Genomic DNA, 26,026 nt, shown 5'->3' with positions numbered 1-26,026 from the left:
CCGTGGCAGGAACCAGGGCTGAGGTAGGAAGACTCCAAACACAACTGACAAATTGCTAGAGGCTCAGGGCAGACAACTCTGAAGTTAAAAGCTCCAGAGGACCCATTCAAAGGGGGGCCTCCGACTCTGGGAGCTTGAGAGTTTTCACGGTAAACATGGGAGAAAAATCCCCTCGTGCTTCCGAAGGGAGAGGGGAAATGGAGCCTGTTTTTAAATACCCCAAGGCACTCTCGCACCAGGCCTGCCCTCAGGAGAAACTAGTTAATCAGAGCCTAATCTGCTGGGGTCTTATAAAAGCCCGACAAGGGAAATACCCAGCTCCACTTAACTATAGCCTTCCAGGTGGGAGAAGGGAAATACCCAACTCCAGCCCACTCTATCCCACCTAAGGGTAAGGAAAACAGTATAAAATACACTTAAAGCTCACAGTTCAGAGGCACAGGCTCCCTAAAAGGCTGAAACCTAATCATGAACAATAGGGCTTCCCCTCCCCACTCCTCACCGCTGCATTACTACAGGCCTATTTGCTGCAGTTCCCTTTACCCAGCACATCAGGTCCCAATATCAACAAAAAATTAAAAGGCAAAACCACAAATTTTTTTTGATAGGGAAAAAAATGTTTTTTAATTGCATACTCAATCCATTTTGTGTATTTCAGAAGGTGCAGTACTTTTCTTCATTTGTCAGTGAAAAAAGTTAGAAATTAACTTAAAAAAAATCAATGGCAAATGGCAAACCAATTTCCTTGAGAGTCAGGGTCACATATATAGTGCATCCTAGAACAGAGGAGGGGCAAGACAGATTCCAACCACTTTTCATGAGTTTCGTCAAATACTGGACCTATTCAAGGGTGAAGAGAAAAGGCAACTTTCAAAAAGAGTATATATATATATATATATATATATATATGTAAAGTTTTTCTTTTTTAGCCCCACTGCGCGGCTTGCGGGATCTTAGTTCCACCTACCAGGGATCGAACCCAGGCCTACGGCGGTGAAAGCACGGAGTCCTAAACACTGGGCCGCCAGGGAATTCCCAAAAAGGAGTATATTGTTAAATGAGGCGTTTACTATACTCCTTCCTGAGAGCACCAGGTGGGGACCATGTTTTCTAAACTAGATCTAGGAAGTAGAATGTGAAATCAATCCGTCCTCCTCCCCTTAAGGGCTGTCCAATGGTTAATGAATTAAAAAAACATGATTAAATAAAAACAAATCCCATACACACCTCCCTGCCCCACCCCCCAAAAAAGGAAAATTTAAAAAGCTAGATATCCCAGATTGCTCTCCAGAGTGGAAACCGGGAACTGTTTCAACAACCCAAATTAGTCTGTTACAGAGTCATCACAAGCATGCCTTGCTTTTAAACAAAACAACAACAACAACAACAAATTTTTTTTGAAATGACAAAACAAAAACTAGTACTGATCATTTTTCTGACAATGCACAATCACTCAAAATTAACTATTGAGAGGGGGAAGGGGGCCATACCTATGGGCCTTGTCTCACGGGAGTGAATGTGGGTAGGTGCAGGGCATTTGTCATTATTGCAAAAACGAATCTTAATTTTTAAGATTGTTTGATTTAAACATTGCTTTTAGTATGATGCCGACACCAGCTGTGCAGAAAGGCCTCTGGAGAGACGGTCATAGCAGCACACACCTGCAGCTCCTCAGTTCTGGAGGCTCCAGGGCAGCCCATATTGCTTTGTTAAATACACTCTTTAGGCCTTCCTGTATGAGTGCAGAACACTCCACATATTTGACAGCCTTCAGGTCACTGGCCAGTTTTCCAGCAGCCTCTGGAGTGACAGGATTCCGTTTATTCTTGGCAAGTTTCTCAGTAGTGGAGTGGTCATCTCTGAGATCAATTTGGGTCCCAATAAGCATGAAAGGAGTCTTTGGATAGTGGTAAGTTATCTCAGGCACCCCCTTTTCTTTCACATTTTGAATGAGGATGGAGAGACCACTGAAAAACAGACTAGAAATACATCTGTTTGTGGATAACTCAGAGGTTATCTGTCATAATCCTCTTGCCCTGCAGTATCAAAAAGTCCAAGAGTAGGGCTTCCCTGGTGGGGCAGTGGTTGGGAGTCCGCCTGCCGATGCAGGGGACACGGGTTTGTGCCCTGGTCCGGGAGGATCCCACATGCCACGGAGCGTCTGGGCCCGTGAGCCATGGCCACTGAGCCTGCGCTCCGCAACGGGAGAGGCCACGGCGGTGAGGGGCCCGTGTACCACAAAAAAAAAAAAAAAAAAGTCCAAGAGTATATGGCTCTCCACCAATCATAACTGTGACTGCACAGTTGTCAAAAACAGTCCATACAGGGACTTCCCTGGTGGTCCAGTAGTTAAGACTCCATGCTTCCACTGCAGGGGCCACGGGTTCTATCCCTGGCTGGGGAACTAAGATCCCTGCATACTATGTGTGGTGTGGCAAAAAAAATTAAAAAAAAAAAACAGTTGGTACATACTCAGATGGAAATTTGTTTGTTGTGTAGGATATCAGGAGACATGTTTTACCAACAGCACCATCGCCGACAACACACTTAATTGTCTGTGTCGCTGAAACAGTTCTGTATCCACTTTAAATATTTCAAATTTGATGCTGACCTCAGCTCCACTGCCCACAAAACCACAATTTGAAGAGACAGAGCAAGCATCAGAACCAGACATGGCAGGAATGTTGGAATTATCAGACCAGGAATTGAAAACAACTATAAATAATATGCTAAGCGTTCTAAGGATGAAATAGACAGGATGCAGGAACTGATGGGCAATGTAAGCAGAGAGATGGAAATCCTAAGAAAAAAACCAAAAAGAAAGATAGAGGTTCCGGTTCAAGATGGTGACATAGGAAAATCCTGAACTCACCTCCTCCCATGGACACACCAAATTTATGTGGAACAGTTTCCTCTGAAAGAAAGCTAAAAACTGGCAGAGCAGCCCTTCACACCTGGTAAACGAGAGCAGCCCTTCACACCTGGTAAAGCCACATGGAAGCAGGTGGGAAAGGCTGAGGCAGAATCTCACCATAAATCCCCCACCCCCAGTGCAGGGATCTGCAACAGAAGGGAACTCAAAACCCGAATCGTCTCACTGAGGAGTGAAGGGTCTGTACTCCATATTGGGCACCCCAACCTTTAAGACCTGCACCCAAGAGACAAGCCCTCAAATATCTGGCTTAGAAGACCAGCAGAGCCTGCACACGGGAGACTCATGGGCTGTAGCAAACTGAGGGCTGGTGGGCAGACCCATGGGTACCAGGGCCCAGCAAAGAAGCAGCCCTTTGAAAAGTGCCCAGGCTTTCTGTGAAAAAGGACTCACTTGCTACTTTTGACAGTGTTGGTCTGAGAGGTAGGGGCCTGCTGGGAAACTCTCTGGAGATGGAGGCTGGCGGGTGCAATATTCTGGCTCTCCTTTTTTTTAACTTTTTTTTCTTTCTTTTCTTTCTTTCTCTTTCTCCCCTCCTTCCTTCTTTCCTTCCTTTCTTTTTTTGCTTTTTTTCCCCTTTTTTCTCTTTTTGGTGGGTACCATCTTTGCACTACCCACCCCCCCCCCCGCCCCACCTTGCTCCAGCCAGTGGGTGTATCACCACCCTCTCTGCTGCTCTCCAGAGCACCAACATCTCCCAAAGGGGAAGAACTTCTATATATGTCCAGTGCCCCAGTTTGTACGTCTGGTGACCTGGTGTCTGCAGCTGCCACCCAAGGGATGCCCCTTGATAACCTGGCTCTGGAAGCCAGAGGGGCTTGCGCTCCTGGGTCCCACAGGGAGACAGTTCTTGGCGGGGTATCACCCCAGGGCGCTGCACAGATAGCAGGTTGAAACGCTTCCCCAGGTTTTCTGAGAAAGAGGCCTGTTGTATTTATTTATGTATTTATTTATTATTTATTGTATTTATTTATTTATTGTATTTATTTATTTATTTATTATAAATAAATAAATACATAAATAAATACATTTATTTATGTATTTATTTATTTATTTATTTTTGGCTGCGTTGGGTCTTCATTGCTTCATGCGGGCTTTCTCCAGTTGTGGCAAACGGGGTCTACTCTTTGTTGCGGTGCATGGGTTTCTCGCTGCGGTGGCTTCTCTTGTTGCGGAGCATGGGCTCTAGGTGCGTGGGCTTCCGTAATTGTGGCACGCGGGCTCAGTAGTTGTGGTTCGCGGCCTCTAGAGCGCAGGCTCAGCAGTTGTGGCACACAGGCTTAGTTGCTCTGCGGCATGTGAGATCTTCCCGGATCAGGGATCAAACCTGTGTGCCCTGCCTTGGCAGGCAGATTCTTAACCACTGCTCCAGCAGGGAAGTCCCCCTGTTTTCCTTCATCAGGATCTTTGCCCTAAGGGACAGGCTTCTGCTTTGGCTCACTTATGTGGGCCTATGGAGGTGCTCTCAGGGAATGGAGACCCATGGATGCAATCTTTGCTTTCTCCCTCTGTCTTGCTCCAGCTCACTGGTATCTTCCCATAAAGAGCTTATACCCTTGTCAGGTGCCCTGACTTTTGTGGCTGCTGCCAGGAGACACCTCTATATCACCTGGTTCTGCTGGCCAGTGGTGTTTATGCTCCAGGAGTCCTACAACTGGAACCAAGGAGAAAGAGTTTATAAACTCCTACCACCCCTGGGGCACGGCAGGAGGCAACAGACCCAGGAGGTCTGTCTTTCCCACAGCAAGTCGGAGAAGCCTATCGCCTTATCATTATAGCCACAGCCTGAGGGGCAGGCTTCTGATTAATGACACATCTAAGGCTGACCTTAGACCTTTCCTGAGACCTCGAGGACATGCTATCTTCATGCTTTACCTCTGCCCTGCTCCAGTGTGCCAGCATCTCTCGGAGAGGAGCTCTTCTACGTATCTGGTGCCCATGTTTACATCTGGTGCCCTGGTTTTGGCAGCTTGATTCCTTGGCTCTGGTGGCCGGGCGGCTTGCACTCCTGCACGTGCGCAGGACTGTAACAATCCCATAGACAGTTCTTGGCAGGCTACCACGCCAGGGCACTGCCCAAACAGCTGACTGAAACACACCCCCGGGCTTTCTGTGAAAGAGGCCTACGTTTGTCCTGGAGCTTTGGCCTAGGAGCAGGCTTTACAACTGGCATACATCTAGAGGCTATGGAGGGGCTCAAGGAATGAAAGCCAGGGGACGCCATCTTATCCTGTCCCTCTGCCTCGCCACAGCTCACGGGTATCTCCTAGAAAGGAACTAATGCACTGTCTGGAGCCCTGATTTTTGTGACTGCTACCCCGAGGACGCCTCCAGGTTCCCTGGCTCTGGTAGCTTATGCTTGCCGACAAGGGACTGTGTATGTTTGCATTCTGTAAGAGCTGCTGCCTGAGGGTCTGGCTTCTAATCAGCCTGACTCCTCTCCTTTGGCACTGACTGGTCTTGGTACAGCCTCAGTGATGGGGAGCTGTTAAAGGTAAAATAAACTGCTTGGCTCACAAAGGTTTGAGACAATGAAGAGCTAGGACAGCTAGAACAATAAAGCTCATCTCCTACACAAGGCCAACGCTGCAAGACTGGGAGAGGTAACTGTTTCATCCAGTGCGTAGAAACCAACACAGAGCGTCAAGCAAAGTGAAGAAACAGAGGAATGTGTTCCAAACAAAAGAACAAGATAAAACCTCAAGAAAAAAACCTTAATGAAGCATAGAAAAGTTAAGAAATGATAGAGGTCAAAAACACCATAAGAGAAATGCAGAAGGCCTTTATGGGCTTGTTAGTAGACTGGACACAGCTGAGGAAAGAATCACTGAGCTTGAAGATATATCAAGCAAAACCAAAAACTAAAAAGCAAAGAGGGACTTCCCTGGTGGTGCAGTGGTTAAGAATCCGCCTGCCAATGCAGGGGACAGGGGTTCGATCCTTGGTCTGGGAAGATCCCACATGCCGTGGAGCAACTAAGCCCGTGCGCTACAACTACTGAGCCTGTGCTCTAGAGCCCTCAAGCCACAACTACTGAGCCTGCATTCCACAACTACTGGAGCCCACGTGCCTAGAGCACATGCTCCACAACAAGAGAAGCCAGCGCAATGAGAAGCCCACGCACCACGACGAAGAGTAGCCCCCGTTCGCCACAGCTAGAGAAAGCCCGCAAGCAGCAACAAAGACCCAATGCAGCCAAAGATAAGTAAATAAAAATAAATAAATCTATTAATAAATAAATAAATAAAAATAAAAAGCAAAGAGAACAAAGACTAGAAAAAAAAAAAAACTGGAACAGAATCTCCAAGGACTGTGGGACAACTACAAAAGGTGTCACATACACACAGGGGGAATACTAGAAGGAAAGGAGAGAGAAAGAAATTTTTAAAAAAGTGAAACAATAATGATCTAGAATTTCTCCAACTTAATGTCAGACACCACTGCTGGGGGTCCGGGTTCCATCCCTGGTCAGGGAACTAAGATCCTGCAAGACGTGAAGCGTGACGGGAAAAAAAAAAAAGAAATCATATAAAATATGCTCTCACACCACAGTGGAATTACTAGAAATCAATAACAGAAAAATAACTGGAAAATCTCAAAATGCTTGAAGATTAAACAACACACTTCTCCCCCACCCCCACCTTTATTGAGGTATGATTGACAAATAAAAATTATATATATATGCTAAGTTCATACAACATGATTTTTAAGGTGTATAACATGATGATTTAATATATTTTGTGTAATGATTACCACAATCAAGTGAGTTAGTACATCCAACACTTCACATAGTTACCTTTATACATTTTTTATGGTGAGGACACTTAAGATCTATTCTTAGCAGATTTCAAGTATACAGTACATTATTATTAACCATAGTCACCATGCTGTACATTAGATCCCCAGAGCTTATTCATCTTTCGACTGAAATTTTGTACCATTTCACCAATCCCTCCCTATTTTCTCCACCCTCAGCCACTGGCAACCACCATTATACTACTCTCTGGTTTTATGAGTTTGAGATTTTTACATTCCATATATAAGTGAGATCATACAGTATTTGTCTTTCTGTGTCTGGCTTATTTCACTCAGAATGTCCTCCAGGTTCATCCATGTTGTTGCAGATGGCAGGATTTCCTTCTTTTTTGTGGCTAATATTTCATTCTCTCTCTATATGCCACATTTATTTTATCTTTTCATCCATCGATGGACATTTAGGTTATTTCTGCTTCTTAGCTATTGTGAATAATGCTGCAGTGAACATAGGAGTGCAGATACCTCTTCAAAATACTGACTTGATTTCCTTTGGATCTGTACCCAGAAGTGGGATTTCTGGATCACATGGTAGCTCTATATTTAACTTTTAGAGGAACCTCCATACAATTTTCCATATTAGCCCTACCAATTTAAATTCCAAACAACAGTGCTCAAGGGTTCTCTTTTTCTCCACATCGTCCTCAACACTTGTTATCTCTCATTTTCTTAATGACATTCCAACAAGTGTGAGGTGATAGCTAATTGTGATTTTGATTTGCATTTCCCTGATGATTAGTGATGTTGAACACCTTTTTGTACACCTGTCGGCCATTTGTATGTCTTCTTTGGAAAAATGTCTATTCAGGTCCTTGCCCATTGTTTAATCGGGTCATTTGAATTTTATCAAATATTTTTCCGTATTGATTGAGATGATCATATAATTTTAATCCTTCGTTTTGTTAACGTGCTGTATCACATTTATTGATTTGTGTATGTTAAGTCAACCTTGCATCCCAGGGATAACTGCCACTTCATTATGGTATCTGTTTTTCTAGTTTCTATCATTTATTTCTATTCTAATCTTGCTTATTTCCTTTCTTCTCATACCTTTCAGTTTAGTTTGTTCTTTCTTTAGTTCCTTGAGGTATAGTTCAACTTTAGGTTGTTTATGCGAGATAGTTCTTTTTTCTTAATTTAGACATTTATCACTATAAACCTCCCTGTTAGAACTACTTCCAGAAGTTCCCTGGTGATTTAGTGGTTAGGATTCGGCACTTTGCCGTGGCCCGGGTTCAATCCCTGGTCGGTGAACTGAGATTCTGCAAGCCACATGCCACAGCCAAAAAAAAAAAACAACTACTTCGCTTCATCCCATATGTTTTGGTAAGTTGCATATCTATTTTTGATTGTCTTTAAAACTTTTTGACTTTTCCTTTTGATTTCTTCTTTGACCCATATTTGTTCAGGAGTGTATTGTTTCATTTCCACATATTTGTGAATTTTCCAATTTACTTCCTGTTATTGATTTCTAGTTTCATATTGTTGCGGTCAGAAGAGATACTTATACTAATTTTATTTTCCCTTTTTCTCTCTCTCTTCTCTTTCTGGAATTCCCATAATGTCAGTGATGCTTCCTTTGATGGTATTGCATAAGTCCTGTATGCTTTCTTCACTCTTTTTCTTTTCTTCTTCTTGATCCTCTGACTGGAAAATTTCAGAAGGCTTATCTTCAAGTTCACCGATTCTTTCATCTGACTGTTGAAACTCTCTATTGAATATTTCAGTGCACTCATTGCTTTCTTGAGTTCCAGGATTTCTGATTTTTTTTCTTTAATGATTTCTATCTCTTTGCTGAACTTCTCATTTTGTTCATGCACTGTTTTCCTATTTTTGTTTAGTTATCTCTGTGTTTTTTTCCTAGTTTACTGAATTTCTCTAAGGGTTTATTCTGAATTCTTTGTTATTCAATTCATAACTCTAAATATTTTAGGGCGAGTGGAGCTTTATTAGTTTCCTTCGATGGTGTCATGTTTACCTGATTACTTGAGATTCTTGAATCCTTGCGTTGTTATCTGCATATTTGAGGAAGAGTTCTCCTTTTCCAGAGCCTACGGATTTACTTTGGCAGAGAAACCCTTCGCCAGACAGCCCAGTCTGGGGCTCTGCATGTGTCAGCTGGGAGCACCCACAGGCAAGCAGGGCTTGCTACGGGGTCTCTACTGGGCAGGGCTGTTGCCTGTGCTCGAATGTTGGGGGGCGGGCTCTGTTCTGCAGTCAGACAATGTTACTATCTGGGCTCCCTGGTGGGGAGTCTGTAGGCTCTGCTCCACCCTTGGGCAGGGTAACTAACCGGGGTTTTCTGTCCAGGTTCGGCTGCAGGCTATGCTCAACAAACAGGCGGGGCCACAGGCTGCAATTCACGCGGGGCTGAAGGCTAGGCTCTACAGGTTGACAGGGTTACTGTGCAGGCGCCTTACACAGGCTCCTCCGGATGGGTGGGGAGAGAGCACGCTCTGCGTTTGGGCAAGGCTGCTAGCTTGGCTCCCTGTGCCCTTGGGGCGGTAGAATGAGCTCCATGGCCTGGCGGGACTGCTGGTTGTGTACCAAAACTGGATAGAGCTGCAGACTGTGCTCTCTGTTCAGATGGGGAGCAACTAGCTCAGATGCGTGGGTGGATGGAGTCATGGCTGGGGCTCTGATCGGCCGCCCTCACCAGCAGGAACACCGTGCCACAGCATGATCCCTGCGCTGGTTGCTATGAGCCCTGTCCTCCTACTTTGTTTCTAGCTGACCCCATTTGGTGTAGCCCTGCTGATTCACCCAGTGTTTCCTACGAGATGAGACAGCAGCGTGCCCCCGGGGAAGCACTTCTGAATACCTGCCAAGCAGGATGTCAACCTCGGGCTCTCTTTTCCCCGCTGGAGAAACTGTAGGTGCAGGGGAACGCTGTCTGTGTGGCACTGTTCCAGCCTGGGGGAGGGGCAGGCACATGGTCAAAGTGAAACCACTCCTCTTACCCACTTAATGTGGCTTTTCTCAGTTTTGTTGTTCAAGGGGTGCTTCATCCTCAACCCTGGGTTCTAGGATTTTCACACAGGTGTAATTTTTTTGCGGGGGCGGGAGGGGGCAAACCCCGGCCCTCGCAGTGAAAGCATGGAGTCCTAACCACTGGACCGCCAGGGAATTCCCCACCCAAGAAGAGTTGTGTCTGTGAATAGTTGCTTATTGGTCTTTCTGTGAGGGGGACCAAAACCTGGAACCTCCTAATCTGCCATCTTGCTTTCGAAGTGGAAATAACACTATTGATTCAAATAAGATGTAATTATCTTTCAACTCAAAAAAAATAAAAATAAAAGAAAGCTTTCTTTACAGAAGAATAGCAACTAGTAAACATAGAGTCAGGCAGTGATTGTTAGTGGATGCTAAAACCATGAGATGAACAGTTTTGGGTAAATACTTATTGTTGGAAAACAAGTAACACTCAAGTTCAGCATCTTTAAAATAAGCAACATTTATTACCCTGCAGTTTCTGCCAACCAGAAATCCAGGAAAGACTTAGGTGGGTTTTCCTGGCTCGCTGTTTCTCATGAGGTTGCAACAGCTGTAGGCCAGGGGTGCAGTCATCTCGAAACTCTACTTGCACTGCAGAACCTGTTCACAAGCTCTTTCACAAAATTGTTATCAGGCTTCAGTTTCTTAAATATTGTTGCAATGAGGGCCTCAGATTCTCCCCATACCACACTATCCCAGCATGAAAGGAGAGACAGAGAGACGGAGCCCACGTCAGAGTTTTTTCCATAACCTGATCTTGGAAGAGACGTCCCATTGCTACTGTCATACACTTTGTTAGAAGAATAGATAGATAGATAGATGATAGATAGATAGATAGATTTATTACAAGGAGTTGGCTTATATGAATATAGAGACTGAGAAGTAGTTCAAGTCTGAGTCCGAAGGCTTGAGAAAGAAGCACTGATGGTACAAATCCCAGCCAGAGGGCGGGAGAGGACTGATGTCTCAATTCATTCAGGCGGAGAGAGTGAATTCTCTCTTCCTCTGCCCTTTTGTTCTCTTCTGGCCTTCAATGGATCGGATGATTCCCACCTACATTGGGGTGGGCCATGTGCTTTACTGTCTATCAATTCAAATGCTAATCTCCTCTAGAAACATCCTCACAGACACACCCAGAAAAAATATCCAGGCCAAATATCCAGGCACCTTGTGATCCACTCAAGTTGACACACAAGATTCAACATACAGTTACCAGCACTATGAGGAAGCAGCCAGACAAAGCCAGAATGTAGATTGTTCTACAAAACAACTTTGCTGGATTGTTCAAAAGTCAATGTCATAGAGAAGTACGAATCAAAACGACAATGAGGTACCACCTCACATCACTCAGAATGGCCATTATTAAAAAGTCTACAAATAAATGCTGGAGAGGATGTGGAGAAAAGGGAACCCTCCTGCACTGTTAGTGGGAATATAAGTTGGTGTAGCCACTTGGAAAACAGTATAAAGTTTCCTCAGAAAACTAAAAATAGAATTACCATATGATCCAGCAATCCCACCCCTGGGCAATATCCGGACAAAACTATAATTCAGAAAGATACCTGCGTCCCTATGTTCATAGCAGCACTATTCACAATAGCCAAGGTATGGAAACAACCTAAATGTCCATCGACAGATGAATGGATAAAGAAGATGTGGTACCTATATATGATGGAATACTCCTCAGCCATAAAACAACAATGCAAAAATGTCCTTTGTAGCACCATGGATGCAACTAGAGATTATCATACTAAGTGAAGTACGTCAGAAAGAGAAAGACAAATACCATATGATATCACTTATATGTGGAATCTAAAATATGACACAAATGAACCTATCTCTGAAACAGAAACAGAATCACGGACATAGAGAACAGACTTGTGGTTGCCAAGGGAGAGGGTGTTGGGGGAGGGATGGAGTGGGAGGCTGGGGTTAGCAGATGTCAGCTATTATATATAGAATGGATAAACAACATGTCCTACGATAAACCATAATGGAAAAGAATATATATAAAAAAAGAATGTATATATATATATATTATATATATATATATAAAACTGAATCACTTTGCTGTACAGCAGTAATTAACACAACACTGTAAGTCAACTATACTTCAATTAAAAATAAATAAAATAAATCAATGTCATATGGAAAAAAGAGGGGTTAATCTAGAAAATAAAAGCATGCAACCAAATGGAATGTTTGAATCCTAGTTGGATCCCAAATTGGACAAAACAAACAAACACACAAACACGCATATAGGCATATATATACACAGATACATATGTGAGAGAGAAAGGGGAAAGAAAGAAGGCAGATGTAGCAAAATTTTAATAATCATTAAACCTATGTGTGGCATATATAATGTTCACTGAAATACTCTTTAAGCTTTTCTGTATGCATGACATTTATCAAAATAAAAAGTTAATGAAAATATCTCTCATCCACATAATTCCACTAGGCTTAAAATAGTTTCAGCTAGTCTTCTCCGGCACATATTTCCTCTCTGAGAAATACCTCAAATAATAAACTTTGTCTTACTCACTCCAAAACATTCCCCAGAACAGTTGCTACATTCATCATGCCACATAGTTGTACAGTTAATTATTTTCATAGGAACTCAATTGGAAGCTCCTGAAGGTAAGGACTGTGTTTTATTTATCACTGTCATTTCCATAGAACTACACAGTAGACTACTCTTATTAGATCATCCGCTGATGCTTATTCAGTTAAGCCAAAGAAAAACAAGAATAAAACGTGAAGCAGAGAAGTAGAGCTGGGCCATTTGTAGCAACATGGATGGACCTAGAGATTGTGATACTGAGTGAAGTAAGTCAGACAGAGAAGGACAAATACCGTATGATATTGCTTATATGTGGAATCTAAAAAAAATAGTACAAATGAACTTATTTACAAAACAGAAATAGAGTTATAGATGTAGGAAACAATCTTATGGTTACGGGGGGTCGGGGGCGGGAAGCGGGGGGAGGGATAAATTGGAAGATTGGGATTGACATATACACACTGCTATATATAAAATAGATAACTAATAAGGACCTACTGTATAGCACAGGGAACTCTACTTAATACTCTGCAAGGACCTATAAGGGAAAAGAATCTAAAAAAGAGTGGATATATGTATATGGATAACTGATTCACTCTGCTGTACAGCAGAAAGTAACTCAACATTGTAAATCAACTATACTCCAATAAAAATTTTTAAAAAAAGAAGTAGAGGGCTTCCCTGGTGGCGCAGTGGTTGAGAGTCCACCTGCCGATGCAGGGGACACGGGTTCGTGCCCCGGTCCGGGAAGATCCCACATGCCGCGGAGGAGCTGGGCCCGTGAGCCATGGCCGCTGAGCCTGCGCGTCCAGAGCCTGTGCTCCGCAACGGGAGAGGCCGCGACAGTGAGAGGCCCGCGTATCGCAAAAAAAAAAAAAAAAAAAAAAAAAAAGTAGAGCTGAGACAATACTTTAAATATTGGTTCATAGTTTATACTATATAGAATTCATTCAACTCCTAAAGAACCTTATAATCTGTATCCTGGAGCTGCTCATTGTTATCGAGTGACTCAAATTCTCCATAATTTGTAAATACTCTTTTAAAATAAAAGTAACAATGCTTCTTCCCAATTTGATCTATAGATTCAAGCAATTCGAACCAATATCCTGGAAAGTTATTTTATGGATAACAACAAACTGATTCTAAAGTTTATATGGGGAGTGACATCAGCATCACGGTGGTGTAAGACATCTCTCTTGTTTGTCCTTTTTAACTAGTTAAACATCCATCCATTAACAAAAGTTCCTCTGCAAATTGAGGGATCCAGCACCATCTGCCACGGGACATGGTAGGAGTCTTGCGCACCTGTGCCTATGGTGATAGGCAGACAGTCCTCAGTATGGGCTGCAGAAACAGCAAGAGTCGGAGAACCTGCTTAACCCCTTCTAGGCTGCAGTTGGGAAAACCTAAAGAGTGCTGACTTGGGCAGAAACCCAGAGACAACAGAGACTTTGTAGAAGTGAACCTTCCCAAAGGGAGATTCCAGCACATAGTTGCAGCAAAAAAATATAAACACATACGAGTTTGGACACATAGGAGATGGTAAGAGGAACTTTGCCAGCGCCACCACTTCCCCCAGGTAACACTGCAGAACTAGCCAGCAGCGACCCTTCCCATAGCGGAGACAAAAAAGTGGTGTTTGAGTGCTCAGCTTCTCCAGCTGTATGGGATGCTGCTGGAGAAACCCGTTTCTCTCCAGTAGCATGCAGAGTACTGAGGTGGGGTGTCCGTGACTGGGGGGAGGGAGATCAGGAAAGATAAAGAATATCAAAAGGCATTAAAGGAACACAGTTCCTGATGACTGCACCCAGGATTTCTGTCGGAATTCCACCCAAGACCCTCTGGGAGTACCTCACCCTAGGATTCCCCCACGAGGCCCGAGGGCACCATCAATGCCCTGTGTGCTAAACCCACACCTCCCCCAAGTCTGTGGCTGGCTCCTTGCGTGCACTCCTGAATGCAGCAGTGAGAGTGAGCTCTGTCTGGCAGAGTCGTTGTCCAAAAAATAGACCAGGGTCTGTGGGCAAGGGAGAAACCACAAACTTGAGCTGTAGCTCCACCTTCTAGAAAACAAAAGAGAAGTTTTCAGCAGCCAGCCTGGTGAGATATAAATACCGGGAGAATGGCGGTCTAGTGGTTAGGACTCCAGGCTTTAACTGCCGTGGGCTGGGGTTCAATCCCTGGTCGGGGAACTAAGATCCTTCAAGCCGTGTGGTGAGGCAGAAAACAAAAAACGGGAGAAGACAAAAAAGGCCTAAGAGTCCTACCATGAGAGAGAGCAAGAAGTGCATAGCAAGTGGATCCATACAAGGTCAGAGAAAAATCTCTGATATAACAGGGCCAACAAACAGTATATCCCACCTGAAGGCAACTAGTAAAGATCTGAAGAGCTTTCTGCTACTTCAAATGAGAAAGCAGCAATGGAAAACTACAAGGAACATGAAGAATCAAGGAAACATGTCATGAAAAACAGATAACAATCCTCCAATAACCAGACTCAAAGGCACAGAATTTTGTGATCTAACTGACAAAGAATTCAAAGCAGCTGTTTTGAGGAAACGCAAGGGGCTAAAAGAAAACACAAGTAGACAATTCAATGAAATGAGTAAAATAATACATGAACAAAATGAGATATTTAACAGAAATATAAATAATAAAAAAGAACCAAACAAAAATCCTGGAGCTGAGAAAAGAACAACAAATGAATAAAGCAAAAAACGCAACAGAGAGTATCCACAGCACAGTAGACCAAATGGAAAACAGAATAAATGATCTAGAGGACAGGAACTTTGAAACAAGACAATCAGTGGAAAACAAAGAATAAAGAATGAAAAAGACCAAAGAAACCCTATGTGATATATGGGATGCCATCAAGTGTACAAATATTAGAATAATTAGGGTTCTGGAAGGAGAAGAGTGGGAGAAGTGGTCAGAAAGTTTATTTAAAGACATAATTGCTGAGAATGTCTCAATCCTGGGTAGAGAATTGGACGTCCAAGTTCATGACATCATCCTATCATCTCAATGCAAAACAACCTTCCCCAAGACACATTATAATGAAACTGTCAAAAATCAAAGATAGTGACAGAATTCTAAAAAGAAATCAGGATAAAAAAGATCATAACCTAAAAATGAACCCCATTAGTCAGTCAGCAGATTTCAGAGGAAAAACTGTATAGGCCAAGAGAGAGTGGAATGACATATTCAAAATATTGATGGGAAAGAAAATGCCAGCCAAGAATACTCTATCCATCAAAGTTATGAAGGAGAAGTAAAGACTTTCCTGGACATACAAAAGCTGAGGGACTTCACCACCACCAGACCTGCCTTGCAATAGATGCTACATGGAGTACTTCAAGCAGAAAGGGAAAGATGCTAATTAGCGAAATGAAAACATACAAAAGTATCTAACACACTGGTATGGTTATATATACAAACCATATTTAGAAAACTCTAATTCTGTAATAGAATGGTGTATTAACCCCTTAACTATAGTATAAAGGTTAAAGGAACACAGTAATAAAATAACTATAGCTACTATATTTGTTAATGGATATACAATTGAAAAAAGTGGTAAAGTATAACATCAAAAATATAAAAGGCCAGGGCAAAAGTGTGGAGCCTTTATATGTGATTGAATTTAATTTTCTATCAGCTTAAAATAGACTGTTTTATCTATCAGAAGTTTTATGGAAGTCTTATGATAACCACAAAGCAAAAACCTAGAGTGGATTCACAAAAGATAGAGGAAACGGAGCATGCCACCATGGAAAATCACCAATTTACAAAGATAGGCAAAAACAAGGGGAGGAGGAAACAATGGAATTACAAAAGGCCCAAAAAGCAATTAATAAGATGGCATCAGTAAATCCCTAGGTATCAACAATTACTCTAAATGTAAATGGATTGAAGTCACCAGTCAAAAGGACCAAAACAAAACTAAATAAGAACCAATTATATACTGCCTATAAGAGACTCTTCTGATGTAAGGACACACATAGGCTCAAAGGGAAGAGATAGAGAAGTCATGAGATAAGTGAGTAATGGGGGTGAAATGTAAAGCATAGGGAATATGATCAATAATATTGTAATAACTTTGTATGATGACATAATAACTAGACTTATCATGGTGATCATTTTGTGATGTATACAAATATTGAATCACTATGCTGTGCATCTGGAACTAACAGTGTTGTAGGTCAGTTATACTTCAATTTAAAAACAAAAAGAAGAGGAAGAGACAGCAGAAGAGAAAAAAAGACCATGTGAGGACACAGAAGGTCACCATCTCCAAGTCAAGGAGAGGGGTATCACCAGAAACCAATTTTGCTGCCACCTTGAGAAAATAAATTTCTGTTATTTACATCCCCCCCGAAAAAAACCCCAAAAAACAAAAACCACACACACACACACACACACACAAATTTTGTGCCACTTCCTTCTGCTCGCCCTGGTTTTAGATGAGATATCATCTGTTATTCAAATTGATGTTGTCCTACAGGTAATTTGTCACTTTCCTCTAGATTCTTTCAAGGTTTTTCTTTGTCTTTGGTTTCAAGAAGCTTAATTATGGTGTATCTTAGAAGGGATTTCTTTAGGTTTTTATCATTTGGGGTTTGCTCAGATTCTTGAATCTGTAGGTTTGTGTCTTTTAACAAATTTGGGAAGTTTTCAGCAATTATTTCTTCCAATATTCTTTCAGTTCCATTCTCTTCCTCCCCTCATGGGACTTTCATGATACAGATGTTAGATATTTTGTTATTGTCCCACAGGCCCTTGAGGCCCTGTTCATTTTTTTCCTAGTCTATTTTCCTCTCTGTTTTTCAGACTGGGTAAATTCTATTGACATGTCCTGAAGGACACTGATTCTATCCTCTGTCATCTCCACTCTACTATTTGGCCCACCCAGTATAGTAGCTATGATATTTTCCAACTTTATAATTTGCACTTTAAAAAATAACTTCATTTCCTTTACTGATGTTTTCTGATATTCAGTTATTTCAAGAGAATTTATAGCATGTTATTAGAGCACTCTTTAGATGCCTGCTTTAAACGCTGAGATAATTCTAACAGCTGATTTATCTGTGGTGAATCAGTCGATTGTCTTTTCTTATACAAGTTGTGATTTTCTTGGTTGTTGGTATGACTGATACCTGTTATTTTATGTTGAAAATTTTCTCCATAATATTATGAGGCATTAATATTTTTGATCATCTACTTCATATTAAACATTTTATCATAAGCTATCATATATTATTTCATTTAATGAGACTAAATATCTGAAGATAAATTTTGCACCAATTTGTACAATTACTACATTACTACACAAAGAATAATTTTGCTTTACACTTTTCTACCAAGATTGTGTTTTAGGTTTTCCACTTTAAATTGAGCTGAACATAGTAATTAATCCTTCAATATTTATATATTCCAACCATGGGAAAAGCAGGATGGATTATGTTCAATATTTCAGTAAACTTACACCTAAAATGACATAGTTGATCCATCTCCAAATTTATGAAATTCGTCATATACACAATCATAAAAGATGTCCTTCCCTGTGCCCTCTGCATAGTAACATTTCACAAAAATTAATAATACTAAGATGACCAAATCACTGATACATGGTTAATGATATGCTGATGATAGGTTAAAGACTTAGTAGTGCATAGAGGCCAAAAAAACACACAGGTTCCTCCACCCCCAAAACACACAAAAAATTGGAAATTGGTATATGTATATATGCCCCACAAAAACTTAAATTGCAAAGAAAATAATCAGAGAACATATGTAATCTTAAAGAGGCAAAGTAGGTCCCACTCCACAACTTTACTATTAGTCTGATTTAGTAAATGATGTAGCTATACAAAGGAAGTGAAGGAAAAATGGTAAAGGAAAGTATATGGGAACCAGAGGGATGGGGGAGTAGTACCAGTACAGAAGCCTAGGAAGGACTTAGCCATGCCATCATGGGTATTATAGATGCAGCTCTATCCAAAGAAACTGTCCATTTGGTGGGTTAAAGACCTAAATGTAAGTCCGGATACCAGAAAACTCTTAGAGGAAAACATAGGCAGAACACTCTTTGACATAAATTGCAGCCAGACCTTTTTCAATCCACCTCCTAGAGTAATGAAAATAAAAACAAAGATAAACAAATGGGACCTAATTAAACTTAAAAGCTTTTGCACAGCAAAGGGAACTATAAACAAAACAAAGAGACAACCCACAGAATGGGAGAAAATATTTGCAAACAAAGCAACTGACAAGGGATTAATCTCCAGAATATACAAACAGCTCATGCAGCTCAATATCAAAAAAACAAATAACCCAGTCAAAAAGTGAGTGGAAGACTAAATAGACATTTCTCCAAAGAAGACATACAGCTGGCCAAAAAGCACCTGAAAAGATGCTCAGCATCACTAATTATTAGAGAAATGCAAATCAAAACTACAATGAGCTATCGCCTCACACCAGTCAGAATGACCATCATCAAAAAGTCTACAAATAATAAATGCCGGAGAGGGTGCAGAGAAAAGCGAACCCTCCTACACTGTTGGTGGGAATTTAAATTGATGCGGCCACTATGGAGAACAGTATGGAGGTTCCTTAAAAAACTAAAAATATAGGTACCATGTGATCCACCTATCCCACTCCTGGGCATATATCTGGAGAAAACCATAATTTGAAAAGATACATGTACTCCAATGTTCATTACAGCATTATTTACAATAACCAGGACATGGGAGCAACCTAAATGTCCATCGACAGAGGAATGGATAAAGAAGATGTGGTACAAAAAAAAAAAAAAAAAAAAGATGTGGTACATATATAGAATGGAATATCACTCAGCCAATAAAAAGAACAAAATAATGCCATTTGCAGCAGCATGGATGTACCTAGAGATTGTCATACTGAGTGAAGTAAGTCAGACAGAGAAAGACAAATATCGTGATATTGCTTACACGTAGAATCTTAAAAAAGGGTACAAATGAACTTATCTACAAAACAGAAATAAAGTTACAGATGTAGAAAACAAACTTATGGTTACCAGAGGGTAAAGGTTTGGGGAAGGATAAATTGGGAGATTGGGATTGACATATACACACTACTGTATATAAAATAGGTAACCAATAAGGACCTACTGTATAGCACAGGGAACTCTACTCAAAGCTCTGTAACATCCTATATGGGAAAAGAATCTAAAAAAGAGTGGATATATGTATATGTATAACTGATTCACTTTGCTGTAAGCAGAAAGTAACACAAGGTTGTAAATCAACTATATGCCAATAAAAATTTAAAAGAAAAAAAGAATAAACATCCTTCATTCACTATTAAAAAAAAAGAATATGTGCTGGTCAGAAATCATCAGTATCTATCTAGTTATGTGAAAGCCGTGTTTTCTAATTGTAAGTTAATATACCAGTATTATGGTTTTTGTACATTTGATTCTTCTTTTAAATTAATTTATTTATCATTTACTTTTGGCTGTGTTGGGTCTTTGTTGCTGCATGCGGGCTTTCTCTAGTTGCGGCGAGCAGGGGCTACTCTTCATTGTGGTACACAGGCTTCTCACTGCGGTGGCTTCTCTTTGTTGCAGAGCACGGCCTCTAGGCATGCGGGCTTCGGTAGTTGTGGTGCACGGGCTCAGTAATTGTGGCTCACGGGCTCTAGAGTGCAGGCTCAGTAGTTGTGGCGCACAGGCTTAGTTGCTCCGCAGCATGTGGGATCTTCCCAGACCGGGGCTCAAACCCATGTCCCCTGCATTGGCAGGCAGATTCTTAACCAATGCGCCACCAGGGAAGTCCCCTGTACATTTGATTCTTGATGGTTTGGTTAATCTGATTCAGTACCCAAACCCAACCACATCAAGGTATAGTAATAATTGAATACCCAAACTTCTAAAGCAGAAAATTAGACCTGGGATACGGTGACTCTATCAAACAATCGTTGAAAGATGTTTCTGGTTGGACATCTGATCCTTTCTTGACAAAACCTGCCATTTGAGCGGACAATTTTCAATTTTTCTCAATAGGCAGATATCTAGGTTTAGTTGTTTCAAAGGTTTGACATCTGAACTAAAATGTTGTGTAGGATTCAGTGCTTATTTAAAAAAAATTAAAAGGCATGGAGATTTCTAGAAGAATAAAATGATGTTCTTACAAATAGTAAATCAAAATACCTCAGGGGTTTAGTTACCAAAATCTGCAGTCTTGACACTACACTCTATATTATCCCTCCTTATCTTTCTCTTTATTCTCCTGACAATATCCTCATCATACAGTACTGAAGATGGCTTCAATAATATATTGAAGCAGCTACTGCTTTTGTAATGTCAAAACCCAGTAGGTAAGCTAATTGCAGCATCACTTCTTTTAGATAAAGTTATGAGACTGTTTACTGTTTGTATTACAACCCTATATATTAGAACTGCACAGAGGAAGGGTGTAGTGAAGTATAAATACATGTAAAATACATATAATACATATAAATACATATAAATACATAAAATACATATAAAATACACGTAAAATCCCCTTAGGGTATCCACTATTAGAAAACGGACTCTGCCTTTTAAAAACTACAATTGTGGCTGGTTGAATGGGCCAGGTAAATCCCATCTTATTGAACTGAAAATAATGAGCATTTTATGATGACTAACTCAGTTTAATAAAAATTTTCTCAGTTCCGGTCCCTAAAATGTGAGGAGAGAGGGATAGAGAATTACCTTACAGTGGATCTTTTCAGAGCAGAACTCAATTTTTGTAAGACTATTATCATTTACTACCTTCACATGACATTTTAAGCAAAAACAACAGGAGAAAATGAGAAAATATTTAAGCTGTAACAGAACTCTTTAGCGCTTATTTTGTAGTATTTACCTTTCAAAACTTCTGTAACAGCTTGGACAGAAAACTAAACCAAATTCACAGATGCTTATGGAAAGGTGGAGAACTTGGAGGAAAGGATTAGGGGTGGAGATGTGTGTCATACTGTTTTGTTCAGTTTTTCCTAGCATTTATCGGTTTGAACAGATTTGTTTCCTTTGTATTTCTCTGCCATTTTCATAAAAGATAAAGTGAAAACCCCATAATGCCCCTTTATAGTATGAGAAATGTGATTTACAATAGCATCGTTATCTCATAATTGAAAATGCTGTGGGACTTCTGGGAAAATAAGTGCGTCAGAATTAACTTGTAGCTCTGGAGGCCAGTGGGTTGCTATGGCAACCAGAAAAAACGGTGCAATAATAGCTCTCCCTCGCAGATAGATAACTCACTAAATGATGTGATCTATAAATGCAGGTGTTTGTCATATAAATGCAAATAAGCACCAAACACATTCGTTTATTTCTTCTTTCATGAATCCTGACTCCATGTCTGGCAATATGCTAGGAACTCGTGAAAAAGAGAGACATGGTCTCCCTTATAATGGAGTGCACATTCTAGTGGGGGAGACAGAAAATAAAGAGTAAATAAGTCAATCCACTGAAAATTCCAGCATGTGAAAAGGCCATATAAGAAATAAAACAATGGGCCTTGATACCGGACCAAGCAGAGAACGGCTGTTCTAATATAGAGCATGCATATATCATAAATCTTGACTTTTAAGGTATGTGAGCTTTAGTAAAGTGAAGGAATAAAAAATGGAGTATTTCAGTCTTTATTAAGAAAAATAATACATGTGCTAACTGATTATTATTATTATTGCTATTGTTTTGGCTTGAATTTCCCTGAAATTGGGTGGATTTAACATGAAAATGAGTTGTGTATTTTAAAAATGAGTATTGTTTCATATCAAGCAATCATTGCTTTATTCATGATAGCCAAAAACTGGAAATAAATCTGAATGTCCTTCAATGTGTGAATGTTTAAACAAACTATGGTACATATATCCTCTAAAACACTATTCAGCAATAAAAAGGAAATAAAGTATTTTTTAAAATAACTTTATTGAGATATAAATTCACATATAATGAAGTTCATCTTTTTAAAGTTTACAATTCACTTCTTTTTTATTACAGTCATGATATAAAAACTAGATTTCTAAATGATTTAGATAGTTGTACAACAATCAAAACTAATTCCAAAATGTTTTCATCACCCCCCAAAGCAATTCCATACCTATTACAAGTGACTATCCATTTCCTCCTAACCCTCCATATGCCCAGTCCCCCAGCCCCAGGTAACCACTAATCTACTTTCTGTCTCTATGGATTTGCCTGTTCTGGATATTTCATGCAAATGGAATCATACAATATGTGCCCTTCTCTATCTACCCTTCTTTCGCTTAATGTTTTCAAGGTTCATCAAGGTTGTAGCATGTATCAGAGCTCTGTTCCTATTTATGGCCAAATAATACTCCACTGCACTGATATTAACATTTTTCATTCATTTATCAGTGAATGGGCATTTTTTTCTACTTTTTGTCAGTTATGAATAATGCTGCTATGAACTTTTGTGTACCAGTTTCGTTTTTTTCTGGAAGTATGTTTTCAATTCTCTTGGGTATACCTAGAAGTGGAATTGTTGAGTCATACTTGGTAACTCTATGTTTAAATTTTTTTACTGTCTTCCAAAGAAACTGCACCATTTTACATTCCCATCAGCAGGAAATGAGGGTTTTAGTTGTCCCATATCCTTGCCAACACTTGTTATTTTCCATTTGTTGTTGCTGTAGTTTGTGTATGTATGTATTTAACAAATTTCCAGTCTTTTTTATTCATATTTGTTAGATTTCCAGAACATCCTTCCTTCAAGTTCTCCTTCACTTTTATGTAAGAATCTGTTGTGTATTCAAAGACTACTCCTCAGGCATATAAGAAACTTCCAGGTCGCCTAGGACTTACCTCAGGCCTACACACTTTTATGAGCTAGGACTGCAAATTCACCTGCCAGTCATCTTCATCTAAACACAGCCAGTACTCCAGCTGAAGGCAAGGCATCCATCAAAGATTGCTATTGTGTCTTCTGGTTGTTGGCTCCGCCACCAGTATTTGTCACTGTGATGATAATTATAGTTCTGGACTCTGCCTGAGTTCAACCCTTCTCTCCACTGCCACCTTCTCCTTTCATGAACTGGTTAAGTTACTGAACTCGTGTGTGCTCCAATATTCTCATCTTTCTAGGCCTTCACTCTCTTCTCTTTCTGCCTTTCAGGGGCGCACTCTGGACACCTACACCAGCGGTCCCCAACCTTTTTGGCACTAGGGACCGGTTTTGTGGAAGACAGTTTTTCCACGGACGTGGGCGGGGCGGGGATGGTTTAGTCAGTAATGCGAGCAATGGGGAGCGAGGAAGAGCAGCAGAGGAACCTTCCCTCCTTCGCCTGCCGCCCGCCTTCCGCTGTGTGGCCTGGTTCCTAACAGGCCGCAGAGGGGTGTAGGTCCACGCCCGGGATTAGGGACCCCTGGTCTTTCACTGCGGAAACTAGAAACTGCAAATCACTGTGCTGCCTCCAGGCATTTCCTGACCGGGGTGCGACTTTGCTGAGGAGGTACATGGTTAGATCTCCTCTCCTGGAGATGCTATTTAAGGTCCTCATGGAGAAAATCACAGATTTATAAACAGGGAGGGAGGGAGGGAGGGAGGAGTCTTTTCTTCTTTCCAGCCACTGACATTTTAGTGGGGCCCGTTCCTCCCAGGCTGGCTAGAGCACCACTGCCGCTCCCCTGCAGCGAGGAAGTCCCAGCAAGAAGGCGCTGAGGCACCAGACCTGTGGGGCATGAGCGGGCCACTTTGTTTTGTTTTGCTTTGGTTTTGATTATAGCGATCCAGCAGGTGTGAAGTAGTATCTCATTGTGATTTTGATTAGTTTTTCCCTAATGGCTATTAATGTTGAGCATCTTTTCATGTGTTTGTTGGCCATTCGTATATCTTCTTTGGAGACATGTCAGTACGAATCCTTTTTCCATTTTCGACTGGGTTATTTTTATTTTCATTATTGAATTGTATGAGTTCTGTACATATTCTAGACACAACCCCTTATCAGAAATAAAATTTGCCCATATTTTCTCCCTTTGCACGTGTTGTCTTTTCATTTTATTGGTGCTATCATGAGAAGCATAAAAGTTTAATTTTGTTTAAATCCAATTTATCTATTTTTTTCTTTTGTTGTGCCACTGATTTTTTTTTCTTTTTGACAAATGCTGTGTATGTCAAGCTGTTTTCACAGAGTGTACTCTGAAATAGGTCAAATGAAGACAAGTCCTGATAACAGAGCTTTTCCGTGAGCTATCAGACAAGTCAACTAGTGACAACCCTCTAGGGATAGGGCTTTTAGAGAGCTCCAAATCCATTTTGTCCCCTACAGTGGCTGCTAAACTACTGTTTTTCTCAACTACTGTAGTTGTGAAGCTGTTGAATTTCAGGCTCCCATGGTGCTGGGGAGAGAGGTGTAAACAAAGAATGTTGCCTGCCATTCCTGTTCTACAAGGATCAAGCCAATTAGCCACTGCAGTCACGCACCAAGTCACCTACACCTCATTGTGCCATGAGAGGAATTCAGGATGGAGGAAAATAGGAAGCATTCTGTGCTTTGGAAACGGCCCTAGGTACTTAACATGCATATATATATGGAATAGTTTCAGTGAACCCAGATTCTTGCATCTTCCCATACACGGAAAATCACTAAAAGCATTAACTTGAGACATTTGTTCTTCCTAATTCACAGTCATCTTTTGAATTTCAACTACATGTTTTGTTTTGCTTTTTTTTTTGTCCAGCAAAATACCCCTATATATATCCTGGACCCTCTTTGGAACAGTTCCTCAGAGCAATCTGAGAGACTGCCTCCTGGGCTACAGTCCTCAATAAGGTCCCCGAATAAAACTTAACTTACAACTTTTAAGCTGTGTGTTTTTATTCAGTAGATAGTTTTGGCAGTGGCGAAGGGACCCAGAGTAGACTTCTCTCCTTTGCCCGAACTCTATGAGGATCTGGAACTTTGGTACCAGCAGAGGTCCCTTGTGCCCACCTGTCTCCTAGGTGAGTCCAGGAGAATTTAGGTGAGTCTCTCCTGGGTGCTGGATCTCCCGTTATTAGCTGCTGATCCTAAGTTTTATTCTGTGGTGGACAGACTCCTTGCTGTGAGGAATAGGTTTTCCTTGAACTTAGCTTCAGGAAGAGGTACCTGGGTTACCCCATTTGAAAAACAGAAGAGTTTGCTCAGTTGAAAGACACGGGGGTTACCCCAATTGAAAGACACTGGCAAAAAAAGAAAAACAAAACCAAGCAAAAAAAAAGAAAGAAAGAAAAAGGGAATTCCCTAGCGATCCAGTGGTTAGGACTCCGAGCTTCCACTGCAGGGGTCACAGGTTCGACCCCTGTTGGGGGGAACTAAGATCCTGAAGGCCACACAGCACGGTCAAAAAAAAAAAAAAAAAATACACTGGGATGATTTTACTCAGTTGAAAGACACTGGGTGGGTTTGGACTGGGTGATTAGCTAGGAGACTGGCCTATTGCTTTTCCTTGAATTAGCTACTTTGAGTTTGTTGGAATAAAAGTCAAGATATCACATAAGAGCTTTCAGCTCTGAAGAAGAAAACATCTCCTTCTGGGCAGCAGTGGCTTTCTTAGGCAACTGAGAAACTTTCAGTAGTGGTGGAAGCAAGTCCTCATACCATGTAGCAGTCCCATAGGCAAACTCACTCATGTAATTTAAAAACTTCTTGTCCCAGGACTACATATGAGAGCTGGCCACTCAGTGTTCTGAGCACCC

General features: G+C 41.1%; 1 pseudogene; it reads right to left on the bottom strand.

Moving 5' to 3' along the window:
- Positions 1 to 1,645: 1,645 nt before the first annotated feature.
- On the bottom strand, positions 1,646 to 4,872 carry LOC132413597 (cell division control protein 42 homolog; annotated as a pseudogene).
- Positions 4,873 to 26,026: the final 21,154 nt, after the last annotated feature.

The sequence above is a fragment of the Delphinus delphis genome, chromosome 18 (assembly GCF_949987515.2).
Source record: "Delphinus delphis chromosome 18, mDelDel1.2, whole genome shotgun sequence".
NCBI lineage: Eukaryota > Metazoa > Chordata > Mammalia > Artiodactyla > Delphinidae > Delphinus > Delphinus delphis.
This window is presented reverse-complemented; position numbering and strand designations above follow the sequence as displayed.